Here is a 25,603-nt window from a genome sequence, read left to right as displayed (position 1 = left end):
CCAGCTAGTCAAGTAGAGGCAAACTAGTGACACTCTGTTTGTCTATGTATTCACACATGTACTAAGTTTTCGGTTAATACAATTCTAGCATGAATAATAAACATTTATCATGATATAAGGAAATATAAATAACAACTTTATTATTGCCTCTAGGGCATATTTCCTTCAAGACTTTCTTCCTTTTTGTCTTCTCCACACAACCTCCATCATCATATTCTATTCCACCTATAGTGCTATGTCCATGTATCATGCTCATGTATTGCGCGAAAGTTGAAAAGGTTTGAGAATGTCAAAAGTATGAAACAATTGCTTGGCTTGTCATCGGGGTTGTGCATGATTTGAATATTTTGTGTGATGAAAATGGAGCTTAGCCAGACTATATGATTTTGTAGGGATAACTTTCTTTGGCCATGTTATTTTGAAAAGACATGATTGCTTTATTAGTATGCTTGAAGTATTATTATCTTAATGTCAAATGATAGACTGTTGCTTTGAATCACTCGTGTCTTAATATTCATGCCATGATTAGATTACATGATCAAGATTATGCTAGGTAGCATTCCACATCAAAAATTATCTTTTTTATCATTTACCTACTCGAGGACAAGCAAGAATTAAGCTTGGGGATGCTGATACGTCTCCGTCGTATCTATAATTTTTGATTGTTCCATGCCAATATTATACAACTTTCATATACTTTTGGCAACTTTTTATACTATTTTAGGGACTAACATATTGATTCAGTGCCCAGTGCCAGTTCCTGTTTGTTGCATGTTTTTTGTTTCGCAGTAAATCCATATCAAACGGAGTCCAAACGGGATAAAAACTGACGGAGATTTTTTTGGAATATATGTGAATTTTGGGAAGTGAAATCAACGCGAGATGATGCTCGAGGAGCCCATGAGGCAGGGGTCGCGCCCCTGACCCTCGTGGACACCCCGTAAGGCGGTTGGTGGCTTGGTGCCCTTCTTTCGCTGCAAGAAAGCTAATATCCGAATAAAAATCATGTCCAAATTCAGCCCAATCGGAGTTACGGATCTCCGGGAATATAAGAAACGGTGAAAGGGCAGAATCTGCAACGCAGAAACAGAGAGAGACAGAGAGACATATCCAATCTCGGAGGGGCTCTCGCCCCTCCCATGCCATGGAGACCAAGGACCAGAGGGGAAACCCTTCTTCCATCTAGGGAGAAGGTCAAGGAAGAAGAAGAAGAAGGGGGGCTCTCTCCCCTCTCTCCCGGTGGCGCCGGAACGCCGTCGAGGCCATCATCGTCACCGCAATCTACACCAACAACTTCACCGCCGTCAACACCAACTCTTCCTCACTCTATGCAGCGGTGTAACCTGTCTTTTACCTGCTGTAATCTCTACTTAAACATGGTGCTTAACACTATATATTATTTCCCAATGATGTATGGCTATCCTATGATGTTTGAGTAGATCCGTTTTGTCCTATGGGTTAATTGATGATCATGATTGGTTTGAGTTGCATGTTTTATTATTGGTGCTTTCCTATAGTGCTCTCCGTGTCGCGCAACCGTGATGGATACCCGCTGTAGGGTTTGCAATATGTTCATGATTTGCTTATGGTGGGTGGAGTGAGTGATAGAAACACAGGCCCGAGTAAGTAGGTTGTTTACGTATGTGAATAAAGAGAACTTGATGCCTTATAATGCTATGGTTGGGTTTTACCTTAATGATCTTTAGTAGTTGCGGATGCTTGCTAGAGTTCCAATCATAAGTGCATATGATCCAAGAAGAGAAAGTATGTTAGCTTATGCCCCTCCCTCAATTAAAATTGCAATAATGATTACCGGTCTAGTTATCGATTGCCTAGGGACAAATAACTTTCTTGTGACAAAAAGCTCTCTACTGAAACTAATTTAGTTGTGTCTTTATCTAAACAGTCCCTAGCTTTTATTTACATGCTCTTTATTATCTTGCAAACCTATCCTATCAAAACTACATAGTACTTCTAGTTTCGTACTTATTTTAGGTAAAGCGAACGTTAAGCATGCGTAGAGTTGTATCGGTGGTCGATAGAACTTGAGGGAATATTTGTTCTACCTTTAGCTCCTCATTGGGTTCGACACTCTTACTTATCGAAAGAGGCTACAATTGATCCCCTATACTTGTGGGTTATCAGTGTCTCGGCACGACGAACTGTAGCTGAGGGAGTCCTGGATTAGGGGGCATTCGGGTAGCCGGACTATACCTTCAGCCGGACTCCTGGACTATGAAGATACAAGATTGAAGACTTCGTCCCGTGTCCGGATGGGACTTTCCTTGGCGTGGAAGGCAAGCTTGGCGATGCGGATATTCAAGATCTCCTACCATTGTAACCGAATCTATGTAACCCTAACCCTATCCGGTGTCTATATAAACCGGAGGGTTGTAGTCCGTAGGCAATCGATTCCATATACAACAACCATACCATAGGCTAGCTTCTAGGGTTTTAGCCTCCTTGATCTCGTGGTAGATCTACTCTTGTACTACCCATATCATCAATATTAATCAAGCAGGACGTAGGGTTTTACCTCCATCAAGAGGGCCCGAACCTGGGTAAAACATCGTGTTCCCTGCCTCCTGTTACCATCCGGCCTAGACGCACAGTTCGGGACCCCCTACCCGAGATCCGCCGGTTTTGACACCGACAATGGTGCTTTCATTGAGAGTTCCTCTGTGTCGTCGCCGTTAGGCCCGATGGCTCCTTTGATCATCAACAACGATACGGTCCAGGGTGAGACTTTTCTCCCCGGACAGATCTTCGTCTTCGGCGGCTTCGCGCTGCGGGCCAATTCGCTCGGCCACCTGGAGCAGATCGAAAGCTACGCCCCTGGCCATGAAGTCAGGTTTTGAAGTTTAAACTACACGGCTGACATCCGCGGAGACTTGATCTTCGACGGGCTCGAGCCACGGCCAAGCGCGCCGCACTATCTCGAGGGGCATGATCTAGCTCTGCCCCCGGACAGTGTCCTGGAGGCCGCACACGCATCGGTTCCGACCCCTAACTTGGAGCCTATTGCGCCAATCGAGGATGAGCGGTTGGACGTCACCTCGGGGCTACGATCCCAAAAGCGATCGAGCCGAACACTAGCCCCGCACTCTGCATGACCCGTGACTCCGAGGATCCGGACTCCTCCCTGGACTCCGAAACCCCCGTGCCCCTGCCGATCGAATCCGATTGGGCGCCGATAATGGAGTTCACCGCCGTAGACATCTTTCAACATTCGCCTTTTGGCGACATCCTGAATTCTCTTAAGTCTCTCTCTTTATCAGGAGAGCCCTGGCCGGACTACGGTCAGCGAGGGTGGGATGCGGACGATGAGGAAATTCAAAGCCAACCCACCACCCACTTGGTAGCCACTGTCGACAATGTAAACGACGTGCTCAACTTCGACTCCGGAGACATTAACAGCATGGATGATGATGCAGGAGATACCGATGAACCAACGCCCATAGGGCATTGGACAGCCACCTCATCTCACGATGTGTACATGGTGGATACCCCTAAAGGAAGCGACAACGAGGAAAAAGGGGATGGGACGGGAGATCGACCCCTCGAAAAGCAATCAAAGCGTCGGTGTAAACGCCGACCCAAGCCCCGTCTCGACAAAAACCCAGCCATAGAGCAGGACGAGCCGGTAGACGACGAGCAGGCCTTAGAGCAACCGTCCGAATAGGGCAACACAGATAGAGAAACCGAACATCCCTCCTCCGGCAAAAATGGCATTCCGGACGACATCACGCTGGATAAACCTATGGAGCAGAAGAATCTCCACGAGAGGCTCGTTGCAACTGCACGCAGCCTAAAAAAGCAGAAGCGGAAGCTAAAAACAGCGGAAGATGCACTCCGGATTAGATGGAGCAAAGTAATCAGTACCGCAGATAAATACGGCGACAGTCGCCGCACTAAAAGCTATCCGAAAAGAAAGCTACTGCCTGAATTCGACGAAGAGGCCCTAGAGCCCTCGCATTCAAAAAATGAGAAAGCCACACGGTCGGATAGACGACCCCATAAAGCGACAAGCGGCACCGCACCTAAATCGGCATGCGACCCACTTAAGGATTCGCATCATGGCCCAGTCAGGTCCATTTATGGGCCAAGAAAGCAAGCTCTTGTAAGCAAGGCTATGAAGCCATCATCAGAATCCGGCACACTCAAATACAGGGGCGCCGCACACCCCCTATGTTTCACCGATGAGGTCCTGGACTATGAATTTCCAAAGGGATTCAAACCCGTAAACATAGAGGCATATGATGGAACAACAGACCCTGGAGTCTGGATCGAGGATTATATCCTCCACATACACATGGCTAGAGGAGATGATCTCCACGCCATAAAATATTTACCCCTTAAGCTTAAAGGCCAGCCCGGCATTGGCTTAAAAGCCTTCCCGAAAACACAATTGGAAGCTGGGAGGAGCTCGAGGATGCTTTCTGGGCAAACTTTCAAGGGACCTATGTCCGCCCTCCGGATGCAGACGATCTTAGTCACATAACTCAACAACCTGGAGAATCAGCTCGGCAGTTCTGGAATAGATTCCTCACTAAAAAGAATCAGATAGTCGACTGTCCGGACGCCGAAGCCTTAGCAGCTTTCAGGCATAACGTCCGAGATGAATGGCTCGCCAGACACCTCGGCCAAGAAAAGCCAAGAACAATGGCCGCACTAACAAGCCTCATGACCCGCTTTTGTGCACGGGAGGACAGCTGGTTGGCAAGGTGCAGCCCCAGTGACCCAAGTACATCCGAAACTAGGGATGGAAATGGAAAACCACGACGCAACAAGGACCGTCGCTGGACCAAGGAAAAAAGTCCGAAGAGCACGGCAGTCAATGCCGGATTCAAAGGCTCATGAAAAAATCAGGAAAAATCGCCCCCCCCCCCCGAGGATAACAGGGACGATCCATCCAACCTAAATAAAATCCTGGACAGGATATGTCAGATACACAGTACTCTCGGGAAGCCTGCTAACCATACCCACAGAGACTGTTGGGTTTTCAAACAATCCGGCAAACTCAATGCCGAACACAAGGGGCTCGACACACCAAGCGAAGACGAGGATGAACCCCAAAAGCAGAGCACCAGGAAACAAAAGAACTTCCCACAAGAAGTAAAAACAGTGAACTCACTTCACATAACAAAACGTGTGGCGCCCGTAAAGGTACGCACCACACGGCCCATCCCCAAAGGGTCCGGCCACTGGTTGTCAAAACCGATCATCTTCGATCAGCTAGATTATTCTAGAAATATCAAGAATGTAGGATGGACTGCCTTGATACTCGATCAAATAATTGGCGGACTCCAGTTTTCAAATGTCCTTATGGACGGCGGCAGTGGACTAAACCTGATGTATCAGGATACAATCTAGCACATGGGGATAAACCCAGCAAGAATCCGCCGCAGCAAAACCTCCTTCCAAGGGGTAATACCTGGTTCGGACACCCATTGTATGGGTTCCTCCGGCTCGAAGTCATATTCGGCTCTGCCGATAACCTCCGCCGCGAAAAGCTGACCTTCCATATCGTCCCGTTCTCAAGTCGCTATCAAGCACTACTGGGACGCGAAGCTTTCGCTCGCTTTAACGCAATACCGCATTATGCATCTCTTACGCTTAAGATGCCCGGTCCATGAGGCATCATCTCTTTGAAGGGGAAGCACTAAAGTGCACCTCCCCAAGCGGATGACTGTGTGGCCGTTTTGACAGCCCCATAGCAAAATGGCCTCACCGGCCAAAAAACTTCGAAATAGGTCATTCAAGACCACGAACGTGGATAGACGAGTTCGGTGCACAATCATCATTGATGCAGGCCTAGAAGCCATATACCCCCGCACTAGGGGCTCCACGCATATACAATAAGAGACAATAAAGCTCAATCTTATATTTTACTTTATACTTTGTTTATTTTAAACTTTTTCGGCACGACCCGTTTTCAACTCAGTTCCTCTCTTTTCAGATGAACGTCATGCGGCGCCCGTCCAGGATACGGCACAACGGAGACACAGGCGCAGACGTGCCGTAGGGACCTGTCCTAAAGGATTCTTTTTAGATTAAGACCCTGCATAAACCTTTTTTACTGTCTCTTGTTGCTACACATCCCCTGGTTTTTTCTTTCTGATATAACCAAGGAGGAGGCTGGCGTCTTGGCATGTGGCCACGTCAGAATTTTTGCACGTACCTGGACACTAGGGGCTTTTTTAATAAAGAGTGTTGTTTCGCCCGCACTCATAAAGACCGAACACCTTAGGGAGTGTTCGGCGTCGCGAGTTTTGGCATTATATGCATCAGCTCCGATTCATGTCTTTGGTCAAATGTTGGGTTGCCCGGCTCCTGAGTTCGGCTACCTTACGTTCCGCTCTATCGGCTAAGGTAGCACCAGGAGAACTACTGCGATTGTGCCCCGGTTCGGCCGGGCGAGCACCTCAGTAGAGAAAGCCGAAAACTGACTGTCATGATGTAGCGTGAGACTGGTCAGCCACTCGATGACCTATCGGAATCTATCAGATTCCTCCGCTTTAACAAAGGGCCGCTTCCCGGCCAGGCACATACGCGCCCAGAACTCGGACGAGCGCAGTTGCCACCAAGGGGCTACCTAAATAGTATCACTGTCAAACTCCTATGGCTAAGTGAAAGTGTTAAAGCATTATAGTCCGGTTGCCTGGCCCGCTGTGCTATCACCTCCTTTGTAGGACCAAGACGTTGGGTTAAGTGTGAAAATGCGTCTTCTGCGAGCACCCCCGCACTATGTGTGTGGGGGCTAAAGCCAACGACTACCATCTTTCAGATTTGGTATATATATATATATCTTAAAACGGCCGCACAGGAGGTGTTCCCAATACTTGAAGGCACAAGTATAAAAAGGCCACTACAGTTTATCAAATATTACTTTGTAATTACATATGTTATCATAACATAGCATCTTTCGAGCACTGCGTCTCTATTACACGAGCGCCTTCAAGGACTTCCTGAAAATAGTGCTCGGAGGGTACTCGGCTTTTGTCCGAATCTCGAGACGCAACAATGGTGGTCTCCATCTCTGCCCAGTATGTCTTGACACGGGCAAGAGCCATCCTTGCGCCCTCTATGCATGCTGACCTCTTCATTGCATTAATACGTGGCATCGCGTCAAGGAATTGCTGCACCAAGCTGAAATAACTCTTCGGCTCCGATCTCCCCGGCCACAGATGACCCATGACGTACTTCATGGCGAGTCCGGACAACCTATTCAGTTCGTCCCATTGAGCCAAACGATCGTCCACTGCCAGCGGACGCTCTGGATTGTGAAACTGCGACCAGAAAAGCTTTTCCACTTCGCGATCTTTCTGATTTCGAAAGTGTTTGGTCGCATCAGCAGCACTCGCTGCCAAATCCAGATAGGTATCCTCCACACTCCACATCCGGTCCAACGGAGCAAACTTCGGATCACAAAATTTCCTTCGCAGCATAAAGGGCTTTCCAGCCGCATTCTGTTTGGCCTGACGCAGCTCCGAGTGCGCGTCCTTGGCATTGGCAACGGCCTTCTCTAAGTCCATCTGTTTCGCCTGGTCTTCTTTTTCAAGAAGTCTGCAACGATCTGTTGCGCTTTTTAACTTTTCGGCCATCTCGGCCATCTCTTCCTTGCTTCGGCAATGAGCAGCCTGTTCGGCTCTCAGCTCTTCAAGGGCTTTCCTGGTGGCCGCATCACTTTCGCTGGCTTGTTCTTTAGCTCGGGCAAGTTCTGCCCTAAGACTCTCCACGGCGGCCGCACCATCTGCGTCAAGCACACACATCGTAAGACACAGGCATAAAACTGTTCTTACCTGATGACGCCCGAGGAATTACATACCTTGAGCCTCACCAAGCTGCTTATTGACAAGCGTGATGTCGGCATCTGCCACGTCCAGTTGCCGCTTTAGTTCGACAAAATCATCAGTTCGGCTCGATTCCGGACACCCTGCCGCCTACATTCAAAGGCGACATCTTAGACCTGGGATTATGATCCTCCGCGTGCCGTCATTTCTTGACGACGTGCAGAGTCTCAGGGGCTATTATCTACACAAGGCGCATGTTATTCATGCGCAACTGACAAAAGTGTACATTATCTAATGTACCTCAAAACCCGTTAGTAAACTTTTGACAGCCTCATGCAATCCGCTCTCTGCGGATGAGATCCTTTCAATCACCGTGCCCATCAATGCACGGTGCTCCTCCGAGATAGAAGCTCGTCCCAGCAGAATCTTTAGCTCCTCCGGCCGAGCACCAGACGGTGCCGGACTTATCCCACGACCTCTTTCGAAGGCCGGACGCAGAGAACCTCGGGGGGCCACATAACTATCTTCCGCCCCTGCCAGATTCGGAGAAACCCTCCGCGATGAAACCTCAGGGTCGCCCGCCTCGCTAGGCGGCACGGCAGGAGGAGGCGTCCCGCTCTCCATCATCTCCGGAAGGAGATCCCCCGAAGACAAGCTCTGTTGAGAAGGGCTGAGGTCCGAGCTACAAGAGCCGGACACTACTCTTGGTGTTTACAATCTTCTACGAAGGACTTGGAGGAGGAACCCGCCTTGCAATGCCAAAGACAATTTGTGCGCCGGACTCGTCGTCATTGAAGCCTGGTTCAGGGGCTACTGAGGAAGTCCTGGATTAGGGGGTGTTCGGGTAGCCGGACTATACCTTCAGCCGGACTCCTGGACTATGAAGATACAAGATTGAAGGCTTTGTCCCGTGTACGGATGGGACTTTCCTTGGCGTGGAAGGCAAGCTTGGCGATGCGGATATTCAAGATCTCCTACCATTGTAACCGACTCTATGTAACCCTAACCCTATTCGGTGTCTATATAAACCGGAGGGTTGTAGTCCGCAGGCAATCGACTCCATATACAACAACCATACCATAGGATAGCTTCTAGGGTTTTAACCTACTTGATCTCGTGGTAGATCTACTCTTGTACTACCCATATCATCAATATTAATCAAGCAGGACGTAGGGTTTTACCTCCATCAAGAGGGCCCGAACCTGGGTAAAACATCGTGTTCCCTGCCTCCTGTTACCATCCGGCCTAGACGCACAGTTCGGGACCCCCTACCCGAGATCCGCCGGTTTTGACACCGACAGTAGCAACGGTGCATACTCAGGGAGAACACTTATACCTTAAAATTTAGTGAGTGACCATCTTATAATGCTACCGTCGTACTAAGAAAAATAAGATACATAAAAGATAAACATCACATGCAATCAAAATATGTGACATGATATGGCCATCATCATCTTGTGCCTTTGATCTCCATCTCCAAAGTACCGTCGTGATCTCCATCATCACCGACATGACACCGAGATCTCCATCATCTTGATCTTTATCGACGTGTCATCACATGGTCGTCTCGCCAACTATTGCTTTTGCAACTATTGCTATTGCATAGCGATAAAGTAAAGCAATTATATGGCGCTTGCATCTTATGCAATAAAGAGACAACCATAAGGCTCTCTTTTCTGGCGCCGTTGCTAGGGAGGTTAGCGCTTGAAGGTATATCTTTAGATCTTGTAGTCGAATCTTTTTGTTTCTTGTTTTAGCACTAGTTTAGTTTAAAAAAAGAAAACTACAAAAAATATGGAATTGAGTCTACCTCATACACTTCATCTTTTTAATATCTTTCGTGAGTATGATGGAAAGGAAAATTGTGCCAAAGTGTTAGAAGAATAATGCATTAAAATGTTTGGCACTAAATCTTTGAATGATGAGTATGATTGCAATGTTGTTAGTATGAACTCCTTGAATATCCATGGTACGAATGATGATTGCACTAGTTATGATCAAAATGTCTCCTATAAACACGTCAATTTTTGTGGAGTGCATTGGGTTTGTAAGTACATACCAAATAGGGAAGATAGATATTGCAAGAGGCATAAGTACTTAGAAACTAAATTGTTGCAAGAAAGGCTAGATGATTGTGCTGAAAATTTAAATTTTCTTGGCCATACTTGTGAGCTTTGTAATGAACGCGGTCATTTAACCATCCGATGCAAATTGTTTCATGATCTAATCGTTTCCAAAAATTGTGATGACTTGATTTCCCTTGCACATCATAATGAACTTAGTTTGCTTATGGGTTATGAGGAAATGAAACGTATAACTAACTATCTTCCAGAATTTGCCCGTTATTAACTTCTTGGCTTTGATCTAGAGGAAATTTATATGTATTGTGCGGTGAACTGTATTGAAAATCCTTATATTGCCAACTACATAAAGAAAATAAAACAAATAGAAGATGAAGAGAATACTAATGAAAGGGAGGAGACTTCCCTATACCCTCCTATTATTTCTTATGATGAATCAGGTAACGAGGAGGAGCCTCCTATTCAACCAATCTCACTAATAAGGAGCTCCAAAAAGAGGATTGAACCCACACATGATGTGGTGAAGAAGAAGAAAAGAAAAAAGGAAGAGAGGTAAAAAGATATCTCTCCCAAATAATGCTGCTCATATTACTATTGTGTCTCATGAAAATATAATTGTGGAAGATAATGATACTTCTTATGATCTTGAAAATCTTTTTGGCACTTGCTTGGAAGCATATGATAATTGCTATACTATTGGTGCTATCCATACTATTAATGATGAGAGTGATTATGCTTATGATATGAAAAGGCCCAAGCTTGGGGATGCTATGTTTGATGAAGATGATGTTTTTGAGAATATATTTTCTACAATTAATGTTTGTCCCAAGCTTGGGGATGCTATGTTTAATGAAGATGATATTTTTAGTCTCCCAAGTTTTGATATGCAAATTTATAATGATGATAGCATGCCTCCTACTTATGATGATTATTGTGATGATACTTATGCTATAAAAAGTAGTGACTATATTTATAAAACTTGTCATGATTATGGTTACCCCTTTTCTGAACATTACTCTTTTAATGTGGAAACAATTTATAGTATTCGAGTTTCTTATGATACTCCCACTATTCCGAATGAGAAGAATTTTGCTTATGTGGAGAGTAATAAAAAGTCTATGCTTATGCATCATGAAAATAATGCTTTAGGTGCTGGTTATATTGTTTAATTCATTCATGATGCTACTGAAAATTATTATAAGGGAGGAATATATGCTTGTAGGAATTGCAATAATATCAAGTTTCCTCCCTATGTGCTTAAAGTTTTGAAGCTATGCTTGTTTTGCCTTCCTATGCTAGTTGATTATTGTTCCCATAAGTTGTTTGCTCACAAAATCCCTATGCATAGTAAGTGGGTTAGACTTAAATGTGTTAGTCATATTCTTCATGATGCTCTCTTTATGTTTCAATTCTTATCTTTTATGTGAGCATCATTGAAATCATCATGCCTAGCTAGGGGCGTTAAACGATAGCGCTTGTTGGGAGGCAACCCAATTTTGTTTTTGCTCCTTGCTTTTTTCTCATATTTAGCAATAAATAAATTATCTAGACTCTGTTATTATTGAGTTTTTATGTTTTAGTTAGTGTTTGTGCCAAGTAGAACCTTTGGGAAGACTTGGGTGAAATCTTTGCGATCATGCTGTAAAAAAACAGAAACTTTAGCGCTCACGAGAATTGCTGCCATTTTTATTTGGAGAGTGATATTTAGTTAATTCTTTTTGAAGATGATTAATAGATAAATTCCTCAGGTCCAGAAATTTATTTCAGAATTTTTGGGGTTCCATAATTATACGTTTTATCCAGATTACTACAGACTGTTCTGTTTTTGACAGATTCTGTTTTTGATGTGTTGTTTGCTTATTTTGATGAATCTATGAGTAGTATCGGAGGGTATGAACCCTAGATAAGTTGGAATACAGTAGATATTACAATAATATGAATTTAGAATGAGTTCACAACAGTACCTAAGTGCTGATTTATTTTCTTATACTAACGAAGCTTACGAGTTTTCTGTTAAGTTTTGTGTTGTGAAATTTTCAAGTTTTGGGTAAAGATTTGATGGACTATGGAATAAGGAGTGGAAAGAGCCTAAGATTGGGGATGCCCAAGGCACTCCAAGTTAATATTCAAGGACAACCATGAACCTAAGCTTGGGGATGCCCCGGATGGCATCCCCTCTTCCGTGTTCGTTCATCGGTAACTGTACTTGGAGCTATACTTTTATTTACAACATGATATGTGTTTTTCTTGGAGCGTCATTTTATTTTATTTAGTTTTGCTTGTTGTTTGAATAAAATAAAAAGATCTGAAATTATTAATCTGAAATTATTAAATGTTAGAGAGTCTTCACATAGTTGCATAATTATTCGACTACTCATTGATCTTCACTTATATCTTTTGGAGTAGTTTGTCATTTGCTCTAGTGCTTCACTTATATCTTGTTAGAGCACAGTGGTGGTTTTATTTTATAGAAATAGATGAACTCTCATGCGTCACTTATTTTAGTTTGAGAGTCCTAAACAGCATGGTAATTTTCTTTGGTTATTAATTTAGTCCTAATATGATGGGCATCCAAGAGGGATATAATAAAAACTTTCATATAAAGTGCATTGAATACTATGAGAAGTTTGATACTTGATGATTGTTTTGAGATATGAGGATGGTAATATTAGAGTCATGCTAGTGAGTAGTTGTGAATTTGAGAGATACTTGTGTTAAAGTTTGTGATTCCCGTAGCATGCATGTATGGTGAACCGTTATGTGATGAAGTCGGAGCATGATTTATTTATTGATTGCCTTCCTTATGAGTGGCGGTCGGGGACGAGCGATGGTCTTTTCCTACCAATCTATCCCCCTAGGAGCATGAGCGTAGTACTTTGTTTCGATAACCAATAGATTTTTGCAATAAGTATGTGAGTTCTTTATGACTAATGTTGAGTCCATGGATTATACGCACTATCACCCTTCCACCATTGCTAGCCTCTCTAGTACCGCGCAACTTTCGCCGGTACCTTAAACCCACCATATACCTTCCTCAAAACAGCCACCATATCTACCTATTATGGCATTTCCATAGCCATTCCGAGATATATTGCCATGCAACTTTCCACCATTTCGTTTGCTATGACACACTTCATCATTGTCATATTGCTTTACATGATCATGTAGTTGACATTGTATATGTGGCAAAGCCACTGTTCATAATTCTTTCATACATGTCATTCATGCATCATTGCACATCCCGGTACACCGCCGGAGGCATTCATATAAGAATCATACCTTGTCCTAAGTATCAAGTTGTAATTCTTAAGTTGTAAGTAAATAAAAGTGTAATGATCATCATTATTAGAGCATTGTCCCAGTGAGGAAAGGATGATGGAGACTATGATTCCCCCACAAGTCGGGATGAGACTCCGGACGAAAAATAATAATAAAAAGAGGCCAAATAAGCCCAAAAAAGACCATAAAAAAGAGAGAAGGCCCAAATAAAAAAATAAAAAATGAGAGAAAAAGAGAGAAGGGGCAATGCTACTATCCTTTTACCACACTTGTGCTTCAAAGTAGCACCATGATCTTCATGATAGAGAGTCTCCTATGTTGTCACTTTCATATACTAGTGGGAATCTTTCATTATAGAACTTGGCTTGTATATTCCAATGATGGGCTTCCTCAAAATGCCCTAGGTCTTCGTGAGCAAGCGAGTTGGATGCACACCCACTTAGTTTCTTTTGTTGAGCTTTCATACACTTATAGCTCTAGTGCTTCCGTTGCATGGCAATCCCTACTCACTCACATTGATATCTATTGATGGGCATCTCCATAGCCCGTTGATACACCTAGTTGATATGAGACTATCTTCTCATTTTTGTCTTCTCCACAACCACCATTCTATTCCACCCATAGTGCTATATCCATGGCTCACGCTCATATATTGCGTGAAGATTGAAAAAGTTTGAGAACATTAAAAGTATGAAACAATTGCTTGGCTTGTCATCGGTGTTGTGCATGATTTAAATATTTTGTGTGGTGAAGATAGAGCATAGCCAGACTATATGATTTTGTAGGGATAGCTTTCTTTGGCCATGTTATTTTGAGAAGACATGATTGCTTTGTTAGTATGCTTGAAGTATTATTATTTTTATGTCAATATCAAACTTTTTTCTTGAATCTTATGGATCTGAATATTCTTGCCACAATAAAGAGAATTACATGGATAAATATGTTAGGTAGCATTCCACGTCAAAAATTCTGTTTTTATCATTTACCTACTCGAGGACGAGAAGGAATTAAGCTTGGGGATGCTGATACGTCTCCAACGTATCTATAATTTTTGATTGTTCCATGCTATTATATTATCAACCTTGGATGTTTTATATGCATTTATATGCTATTTTATATGATTTTTGGGACTAAACTATTAACCCAGAGCCCAGTGCCAGTTTCTGTTTTTTCCTTGTTTTAGAGTATCGCAGAAAAGGAAAATCAAACGGAGTCCAATTGACCTGAAACTTCACGGAACTTATTTTTGGAACGGAAGCAATCCAAAAGACTTGGGGTCTACGTAAGGGAAGCAACGAGGAAGCCACGAGGCAGGGGGCGCGCCCACCCCCCTGGGCGCGCCCTCCACCCTCGTGGGCCCCTCGTGGCTCCCCTGACGTACTTCTTCCTCCTATATATATATATATCCATATACCCTAAAACATCCAGGAGCACAATAGATCGGGAGTTCCGCCGCCAGAAGCCTCCATAGCCACCAAAAACCAATCTAGACCTGTTTCGGCACCCTGCCGGAGGGGGCAATTCTTCTCTGGTGGCCATCTTCATCATCCCGGTGCTCTCCATGACGAGGAGGGAGTAGTTCTCCCTCGGGGCTGAGGGTATGTACCAGTAGCTATGTGTTTGAACTCTCTCTCGTGTTCTTGATTTGGCACAATCTTGATGTATCGCGAGCTTTGCTATTATAGTTGGATCTTATGTTTCTTCTCCCCATCTACTCTCTTGTAATGGATTGAGTTTTCCCTTTGAAGTTATCTTATCGGATTGAGTCTTTAAAGATTTGAGAACACTTGATGTATGTCTTGTCATGCGTATCTGTGGTGACAATGGGATATCACGTGATTCACTTGAAGTATGTTTTGGTGATCAACTTGCGGGTCCCGCCCATGAACCTATGCATAGGGGTTGGCACACGTTTTTGTCGTGATTCTCCGGTAGAAACTTTGGGGCACTCTTTGAGGTCCTATGTGTTGGTTGAATAGATGAATCTGAGATTGTGTGATGCATATCGTATAATCATACCCACGGATACTTGAGGTGACATTGGAGTATCTAGGTAACATTAGGGTTTTGGTTGATTTGTGTCTAGGAATAGCCCAACGGATTGATTGGAAAGAATAACTTTGAGGTGGTTTCATACCCTACCATAATCTCTTTGTTTGTTCTCCGCTATTAGTGACTTTGGAGTGACTCTTTGTTGCATGTTGAGGGATAGTTATGTGATCCAATTATGTTATTATTGTTAAGAGAACTTGCACTAGTGAAAGTATGAACCCTAGGCCTTGTTTCAACGCATTGCAATACCGTTTATGCTCACTTTTATCATTACTTACATTGCTCTTTTTATATTTTCAGATTACAGAATCCTATATCTACTATCCATATTGCACTTGTATCACCATCTCTTCGTCGAGCTAGTGCACCTATACAATTTACCATTGTATTGGGTGTGTTGGGGACACAAGAGACTCTTTGTTATTTGGTTGCAGGGTTGCTTGAGAGAGACCATCTTCATCCTACGCCTCCTATGGATTGATAAACCTTAGGTCATCCACTTGAGGGAAATTTTCTACTATCCTACAAACCTCTGCACATGGAGGCCCAACAACGTCTACAAGAAGAAGGTTGTGTAGTAGACATCAGGCTCCTGCCAGTTACCGATAACTTTAACAAAACATGATCATCTCATACAACAATTTATATCTCATCACGTCTTGACCATATCACATCACGGCATGCCCAGCAAAAACAAGTTAGATGTCCTCTACTTTGTTATTGCAAGTTTTACGTGGCTGCTATGGGCTTCTAGCAAGAACCGTTCTTACCTATGCATCAAAACCACAATGATTTTTTGTCAAGTGTGATGTTTTAACCTTCAAGAAGGACCGAGCGTAGTCAAAATCAATTCAACTAAAGTTGGAGAAACAGACACCCGCTAGCCACCTGTGTGTGAAGCACGTCGGTAGAACCAGACTCATGAACACGGTCATGTAATGTCGGTCAGGGCCGCTTCATCCAACAATACCACCGAATCAAAGTAAGACGTTGCTGGTAAGCAGTATGACTATTATCGCCCACAAATCTTTGTGTCCTACTCGTGCATATAACATCTATGCATAGACCTGGCTCAGATGCAACTGTTGGGGAACTTAGTATTTCAAAAAAAAATCCTACGATCACGCAAGATCTATCTAGGAGAAGCATATCAACGAGCGGGCAGAGTGTGTCCACGTACCCTCGTAGACTAAAAGCGGAAGCGTTTAATAACACAGTTGATGTAGTCGAACATCTTCGCGATCCAACCGATCCAAGCACCGAACGTACGGCACCTCCCCGTTCAGCACACGTTCAGCTCGATGACGTCCCTCGATATCTTGATCCAGTTGAAGACGAGGGAGAGTTCTGTCAGCACGACCGCATGGCGATGATGATGATGAAGTTACCGATGCAGGGCTTCGCCTAAGCACTACGACGATATGACCGGGGTATGTAACTGTGGAGGGGGCACCGCACATGGCTAAGAGAAGTCTTGGTGTGCCTTCGGGGTGCCCCTGCCCATGTATACAAAGGAGGGAGGGAGAGAGGCCGACCCTCCTAGGGGCGCGCCAAGTGTAGGGAGTCCTACTAGGATTCCCTTTCCTTTTCGGAGTAGAAAAGAAGGAAAGGAGGGAGAGGGAGAAGGAAAGGGGGGCGCCCCCACCCCTTGTCCAATTCGGGTTGGGCAGGGGGAGTGATACGTCCATTTTGCATCATGCTTTTATATCGATATTTATTGCATTATGGGCTGTTATTACACATTATGTCACAATACTTATGCCTATTCTCTCTTATTTTACAAGATTTACATGAAGAGGGAGAATGCCGGCAGCTGGAATTCTGGGCTGGAAAAGGAGCAAATATTAGAGACCTATTCTGCACAACTCCAAAAGTCCTGAAACTTCACGGGAGCAAGTTTCAGAATATATAAAAAATATTGGGCGAAAGAAGTACCATAGGGGGGGGCACCCACCATCCATGAGGGTGGGGGGAGCGCCCCCCTACCTCGTGGGCCCCATGGCAGCCCTCTGATGCCTATCTTTGGCTACATGGAGTCTTTCGTCCTGGAAAAAATCATAAGCAAGCTCACGGGCGAAACGCCGCCGCCACGAGGCGGAACCTTGGGGGAACCAATCTAGGGCTTCGGCGGAGTTGTTCTGCCGGGGAAACTTCCCTCCGGGAGGGGGTCAATCTCCATCAACATCTTCACTAGCACCATCTCATATCAAACCCTAGTTCACCTCTTGTATCCAATGTTTGTCCCAAAGCCTCAGATTGGTACCTGTGGGTTGCTAGTAGTGTTGATTACTCCTTGTAGTTGATACTAGTTGGTTTACTTGGTGGAAGATCATATATTCAGATCCATTATGCATATTAATACCCCTCTGATTATGAACATGAATATGATTTGTGATTAGTTACGTTTGTTCCTGAGGACATGGGAGAAGTCTTGCTATAAGTAGTCATGTGAATTTGGTATTCGTTCGATATTTTGATGAGATGTATGGTGTCTTTCCTCTAGTGGTGGTATGTGCACGTCGACTACATGACACTTCACCATTGTTTGGGCCTAGAGGAAGGCATTGGGAAGTAATAAGTACATGATGGGTTGCTAGAGTGACAAAATCTTAAACCCTAGTTTATGCGTTGCTTCGTAAGGGGCTGATTTGGATCCATATGTTTCATGCTATGGTTAGGTTTACCTTAATACTTCTGTTGTAGTTGCGGATGCTTGCAATAGGGGTTAATCATAAGTGGGATGCTTGTCCAAGGAAGGACAATACCCAAGCACCGGTACACCCACATATCAAATTATCAAAGTAACGAACACGAATGTTATGAGCGTGATGAAAACTAGCTTGACGATAATTCCCATGTGTCCTCGGGAGCGCTTTCCTTTATATAAGAGTTTATCCAGGCTTGTCCTTTGCTACAAAAAGGATTGGGCCATCTTGCTGCACCTCATTTACTTTTATTACTTGTTACCCGTTACAAATTACCTTATCACAAAACTATCTGTTACCGATAATTTCAGTGCTTGCAGAGAATACCTCACTGGAAACTGCTTATCATTTCCTTCTGCTCCTCGTTGTGTTCGAAACTCTTACTTATTGAAAGGACTATGATCCCCTACACTTGTGGGTCATCAAGACTCTTTTCTGGCGCTGTTGACGGGGAGTGAAGCGCCTTTGGTAGGTGGGATTTGGTAAGGAAAAATTTATATAGTGTGCTGCAATTTACTGTCACTTGTTACTATGGAACATAATACTTTGAGGGGCTTGTTCGGGGTATCTTCACCCCGACTAGTAGAGCAAAAAGTTGCTCCTCAACCTACTGAACCTACTGAAAATGTTTACTTTGAAATTCCTTCGGGTATGATAGAGAAACTGCGAGCTAATCCTTTCATAGGTGATGGAACATTACATCCCGATTTGCACCTAATCTATGTGGATGAAGTTTGTGGATTATTTAAGCTTGTAGGTATGCCCGAGGATGTTATCAAGAAGAAGGTCTTCCCTTTACCTTTTAATGGAAAGGTATTGACGTGGTTTAGGCTATGTGATGATATGTGATCATGGAACTACAACTGATTGAAACTGGAATTTCATCAGAAGTTTTATCCTATGCATCTTGTCCATCCTGATCGTAATTATATATAATTTTTGGCCTCGTGAAGGAGAAAGCATCACTCAAGCTTAGGGGAGGCTTAAGTCAATGTTATATTCGTGCCCCAATCATGAGCTCTCAAGAGAAATTATTATTCAAAATTGTTATGCTCGGCTTTCTCTCGATAATCGCTCCATTTTCGATACTTCTTGTACTAGCTCTTTTATGATGAAGAATATTGAATTCAAATGGGATTTATTGGAAAGAGTTAAACGCAACTCTGAAGATTGGGATCTCGATGAAGGTAAGGAGTCAGGTATAACACCTAAGTTTGATTGTGTTAAACCTTTTATGGATACCAATGATTTCCGTGAATTTAGCACTAAATATGGGCTTGACTCTGAGATAGTAGCTTCTTTCTATGAATCCTTTTCTACTCATGTTGATCTCCCTAAGGAGAAGTGGTTTAAATATAATCCTCCCATTGAAGTAAAAGTAGTTGCACCTATTAAAGTTGAAGAAAAGACTATCACTTATAATGATCCTGTTGTCCATACTACTTATGTTGAGAAACCACATTTCCCTGTTAGAATAAAGGATCATGCTAAAGCTTCAATTGTGGTTCGTAAGAGTAATACTAGAACACCTACTCCCTCTGAGCAAATTAAAGTTGAACCTATTGTTGCTATGGTTAAAGATCTCTTGGACGATAATATTGATGGGCATGTTATTTACTTCTGTGATGAAGCTGCTAGAATTGCTAGACCCGATACTAAAAATAAACATAGACCTATTGTAGGCTGTTGGAAATATGCCCTAGAGGCAATAATAAAAGTATTATTATATTTCTATGTTCATGATAATTGTCTTTTATTCATGCTATAACTGTATTATCCGGAAATCGTAATACACGTGTGAATACAAAGACCACAATATGTCCCTAGTAAGCCTCTAGTTGACTAGCTCGTTGTGATCAACAGATAGTCATGGTTTCCTGGCTATGGACATTGGATGTCGTTGATGACGGGATCACATCATTAGAAGAATGATGTGATGGACAAGACCCAATCCTAAGCATAGCACAAAGATCGTGTAGTTCGTTTGCTAGAGCTTTGCCAATGTCAAGTATCTCTTCCTTCGACCATGAGAGCGTGTAACTCCTGGATACCGTAGGGGTGCTTTGGGTGTATCAAACGTCACAACGTAACTGGGTGACTATAAAGGTGCACTACAGGTATCTCCGAAAGTATCTATTGTTTTATGCGGATCGAGACTGGGATTTGTCACTCCGTATGACGGAGAGGTATCTCTGGGCCCACTCGGTAATGCATCATCATAATGAGCTCAAGGTGACCAATGTGTTGGCCACGGGATCATGCATTACGGTACGAGTAAAGTGACTTGCCGGTAACGAGACTGAACAAGGTATTGGGATACCGACGATCGAGTCTCGGGCAAGTAACGTACCGATTGACAAAGGGAATTGTATACAGGGTTTGATCGAATCCTCGACATCGTGGTTCAACCGATGAAATCATCGAGGAGCGTGTGGGAGCCAACATGGGTATCCAGACCCCGCTGTTGGTTATTGCCCGAGAGTGGTCTCGGTCATGTCTGCATGTCTCCCGAGCCCGTAGGGTCTACACACTTAAGGTTCGGTGACGCTAGGGTTGTTAGGAAGACTAGTATGTGACTACCGAATGTTGTTCGGAGTCCCGGATGAGATCCCGGACGTCACGAGGAGTTCCGGAATGGTCCGGAGGTAAAGTTTTATATATGGGAAGTTGTTAAACGGGCACCGGAAAGTTTCGGGGTTATACCGGTATTGTACCGGGACCACCGGAAGGGTTCCGGGGGTCCACCGGGAGGGGCCACCCCTCCCGGGGGGCCACTTGGGCTGCGTGGGGATAGCAGCCAGCCCCTAGTGGGCTTGGCGCGCCCCCCTCCTTGGGCCCATGCGCCTAAGGGTGGGGGGGGAAACCCTAAAGGGGGCGCACCCCCTTTGCTTGGGGGGCAAGCCCCCCACCCCTTGGCCGCCGCCCCCCCTAGGGTTTTCCCTAGAGGGCCGGCCCCCCTTGCCCTTTCCCCTATATATAGAGGGGTGAGGGGAGGGCTGCAACACACCAATACTCAAGGCGCAGCCCCTCCCCTCCCCAACACATCTCCTCCTCCGTACGTGCTTGGCGAAGCCCTGTCGGAATACTGCCGCGTCAACTGCACCACGCCGTCGTGCTGCCGTTGGAGCTGCCTTCCTCAACCTCTCCTTCCTCCTTGCTGGATCAAGACGGAGGAGACGTCTCCCGTCCCGTACGTGTGTTGAACGCGGAGGTGCTGTCCGTTCAGCACTAGGACATCGGTGATCCGAATCACGTTCGAGTACGACTCCATCATCACCATCTCCTTGGCAAGCTTCCGCTCGTGATCTACAAGTGGTATGTAGATGCAAACTCTCTCCCTTGACTCGTTGCTTAGATGAACTCATAGATGGATCTTGGTGAAACCGTAGGAAAATTTTAATTTTCTGCAACGTTCCCCAACAGTGGCATCATGAGCTAGGTCTATGCGTAGTTCTCTTTGCACGAGTAGAACACAATTTTGTTGTGGGCGTGGATCTTGTCATCTTACTTGCCTCTACTAGTCTTTTCTTGCTTCGGCGGTATTGTGGGATGAAGCGGCCCGGACCAACCTTACACGTACGCTTACGTGAGACCGGTTCCACCGACTAACATGCACTAGTTGCATAAGGTGGCTGGCGGGTGTCTGTCTCTCCCACTTTAGTTGGAGCGGATTCGATGAAAAGGGCCCTTATGAAGGGTAAATAGAAGTTGACAAAATCACGTTGTGGTTATTCGTAGGTAAGAAAACGTTCTTGCTAGAACCCAATTGCAGCCACGTAAAAGATGCAACAACAATTAGAGGACGTCTAACTTGTTTTTGCAGCGATTGATCAAGTGATGTGATATGGCCAGAAGTTGTGATGAATGATGAATTGTGATGTATGAGATCATGTTCTTTGTAATAGGATTCACGACTTGCATGTCGATGAGTATGACAACCGGCAGGAGCCATAGGAGTTGTCTTTATTTTTTGTATGACCTGCGTGTCATTGAAGAACGCCATGTAACTTACTTTACTTCATTGCTAAACGCGTTAGTCATAGAAGTAGAAGTAGTCGTTGGCGTGACAACTTCATGAAGACACGATGATGGAGATCATGATGATGGAGATCATGGTGTCAAGCCGGTGACAAGATGATCATGGAGCCCCGAAGATGGAGATCAATGGAGCTATATGATATTGGCCATATCATGTCACAACTATATAATTGCATGTGATGTTTATTATGTTTATGCATCTTGTTTACTTAGGACGACGGTAGTAAATAAGGTGATCCCTTACAAAATTTCAAGAAGTGTTCTCCCCTAACTGTGCACCGTTGCTACAGTTCGTCGCTTCTAAGCACCACGTGATGATCGGGTGTGATGGATTCTTACGTTCACATACAACGGGTGTAAGACAGTTTTACACAGCGAAAACACTTAGGGTTAACTTGACGAGCCTAGCATGTGCAGACATGGCCTCGGAACACGGAGACCGAAAGGTCGAACACGAGTCGTATGAAAGATACGATCAACATGAGAATGTTCACCGATGATGACTAGTCCGTCTCACGTGATGATCGGACACGGGCTAGTCGACTCGGATCGTGTAACACTTAGATGACTAGAGGGATGTCTAATCTAAGTGGGAGTTCATAATTTGATTAGAACTTAATTATCATGAACTTAGTCTAAAACCTTTGCAAATATGTCTTGTAGATCAAATGGCCAACGCTCATGTCAACATGAACTTCAACGCGTTCCTAGAGAAAACCAAGCTGAAAGATGATGGCAGCAACTATACGGACTGGGTCCGGAACCTGAGGATCATCCTCATAGCTGCCAGGAAACAATATGTCCTAGAAGGACCGCTAGGTGACGCTCCCGTCCCAGAGAACCAAGACATTATGAATGCTTGGCAGTCTCGTGCTGATGATTACTCCCTCGTTCAGTGCGGCATGCTTTACAGCTTAGAACCGGGGCTCCAAAAGCGTTTTGAGCATCACGGAGCATATGAGATGTTCGAAGAGCTGAAACTAGTTTTCCAAGCTCACGCCCGGGTCGAGAGATATGATGTCTCCGACAAGTTCTACAGTTGTAAGATGGAGGAAAACAGTTCTGTCAGTGAACACATCCTGAAGATGTCTGGGTTACACAACCGTATGACCCAGCTAAATATTAACCTCCCAGATGAGGCGGTCATTGACAGAATCCTCCAGTCGCTCCCACCAAGCTACAAGAGCTTTGTGATGAACTACAATATGCAGGGGATGGTAAAGACCATTCCTGAAGTATTTTCTATGCTGAAGTCAGCAGAGGTTGAAATCAAGAAAGAACATCAAGTGTTGATGGTCAATAAGACCACTAAGTTCAAGAAGGGCAAGGGTAAGAAGAACTTCAAGAAGGACGGCAAGGAGGTTGCCGCGCCCGGTAAGCCAGTTGCCGGGAAGAAGTCAAAGAATGGACCCAAGCCTGAGACTGAGTGCTTTTATTGCAAGGGGAAGGGTCACTGGAAGCGGAACTGCCCCAAATACTTAGCGGATAAGAAGGCCGGCAACACCAAAGGTATATTTGATATACATGTAATTGATGTGTACCTTACCAGTACTCGTAGTAACTCCTGGGTATTTGATACCGGTGCCGTTGCTCATATTTGTAACTCACAGCAGGAGCTGCGGAATAAACGGAGACTGGCGAAGGACGAGGTGACGATGCGCGTCGGGAATGGTTCCAGAGTCGATGTGATCGCCGTCGGCACGCTGCCTCTACATTTACCTACGGGATTAGTTTTGAACCTTAATAATTGTTATTTAGTGCCAAGTTTGAGCATGAACATTGTATCTGGATCTCGTTTAATTCGAGATGGCTACTCATTTAAGTCTGAGAATAATGGTTGTTCGATTTATATGAGAGATATGTTTTATGGTCATGCTCCGATGGTCAATGGTTTATTCTTAATGAATCTCGAGCGTAATATTACACATGTTCATAGTGTAGATGCCAAAAGATGTAAAGTTGATAACGATAGTCCCACATACTTGTGGCACTGCCGCCTTGGTCACATTGGTGTCAAACGCATGAAGAAGCTCCATGCTGATGGACTTTTGGAGTCTCTTGATTATGAATCATTTGACACATGCGAACCATGCCTCATGGGCAAAATGACCAAGACTCCGTTCTCCGGTACAATGGAGCGAGCAACCAACTTGTTGGAAATCATACATACCGATGTGTGCGGTCCAATGAGCGTTGAGGCTCGCGGAGGATATCGTTATGTTCTCACTCTCACTGACGACTTAAGTAGATATGGGTATATCTACTTAATGAAACACAAGTCTGAGACCTTTGAAAAGTTCAAGGAATTTCAGAATGAGGTGGAGAATCAACGTGACCGAAAGATAAAGTTCCTACGATCAGATCGTGGAGGAGAATATTTAAGTCACGAATTTGGCACGCACTTAAGGAAATGTGGAATCGTTTCACAACTCACGCCGCCTGGAACACCTCAGCGAAACGGTGTGTCCGAACGTCGTAATCGCACTCTATTGGATATGGTGCGGTCTATGATGTCTCTTACCGATTTACCGCTATCATTTTGGGGATACGCTCTAGAGACAGCTACATTCACTTTAAATAGGGCACCGTCTAAATCCGTTGAGACGACACCGTATGAATTATGGTTTGGGAAGAAACCTAAGCTGTCGTTTCTAAAAGTTTGGGGATGCGATGCTTATGTCAAGAAACTTCAACCTGAAAAGCTCGAACCCAAGTCGGAAAAATGCGTCTTCATAGGATACCCTAAGGAAACTGTAGGGTATACCTTCTACTTAAGATCCGAAGGCAAGATCTTTGTTGCCAAAAACGGATGCTTTCTGGAAAAAGAGTTTCTCTCGAAAGAAGTAAGTGGGAGGAAAGTAGAACTCGATGAAGTACTACCTCTCGAACGGGAAAGTGGTGCAGCTCAGGAAAATGTTCCTGTGATGCCCACACCAACTGAAGAGGAAACCAATGATGATGATCAAGGTACTTCGGATCAAGTTGCTACTGAACTTCGTAGGTCCACAAGGACACGTTCCGCACCAGAGTGGTACGGCAACCCTGTCCTGGAAATCATGTTGTTAGACAACGGTGAACCTTCGAACTATGAAGAAGCGATGGCGGGCCCAGATTCCAACAAATGGCTAGAAGCCATGAAATCCGAGATAGAATCCATGTATGAAAACAAAGTATGGACTTTGACTGACTTGCCCGATGATCGGCGAGCGATAGAAAACAAATGGATCTTTAAGAAGAAGACGGACGCGGATGGAAATGTTACCATCTATAAAGCTCGACTTGTCGCTAAGGGTTATCGACAAGTTCAAGGGATTGACTACGACGAGACATTCTCTCCCGTAGCGAAGCTTAAGTCCGTCCGAATCATGTTAGCAATTGCCGCATACTATGATTATGAGATATGGCAGATGGACGTCAAAACGGCATTCCTTAACGGGCATCTTAAGGAAGAGCTGTATATGATGCAGCCAGAAGGTTTTGTCGATCCTAAGAACGCTAACAAAGTATGCAAGCTCCAGCGATCCATTTATGGGCTGGTGCAAGCATCTCGGAGTTGGAATATTCGCTTTGATGAGATGATCAAAGCGTTTGGGTTTATGCAGACTTATGGAGAAGCCTGCGTTTACAAGAAAGTGAGTGGGAGCTCTGTAGCATT

Source organism: Triticum aestivum, chromosome 4A (assembly GCF_018294505.1).
Source record: "Triticum aestivum cultivar Chinese Spring chromosome 4A, IWGSC CS RefSeq v2.1, whole genome shotgun sequence".
NCBI classification, from domain to species: domain Eukaryota; kingdom Viridiplantae; phylum Streptophyta; class Magnoliopsida; order Poales; family Poaceae; genus Triticum; species Triticum aestivum.
The sequence above is the reverse complement of the archived record's forward strand: the minus strand, read 5'-3'. Positions refer to the sequence as shown.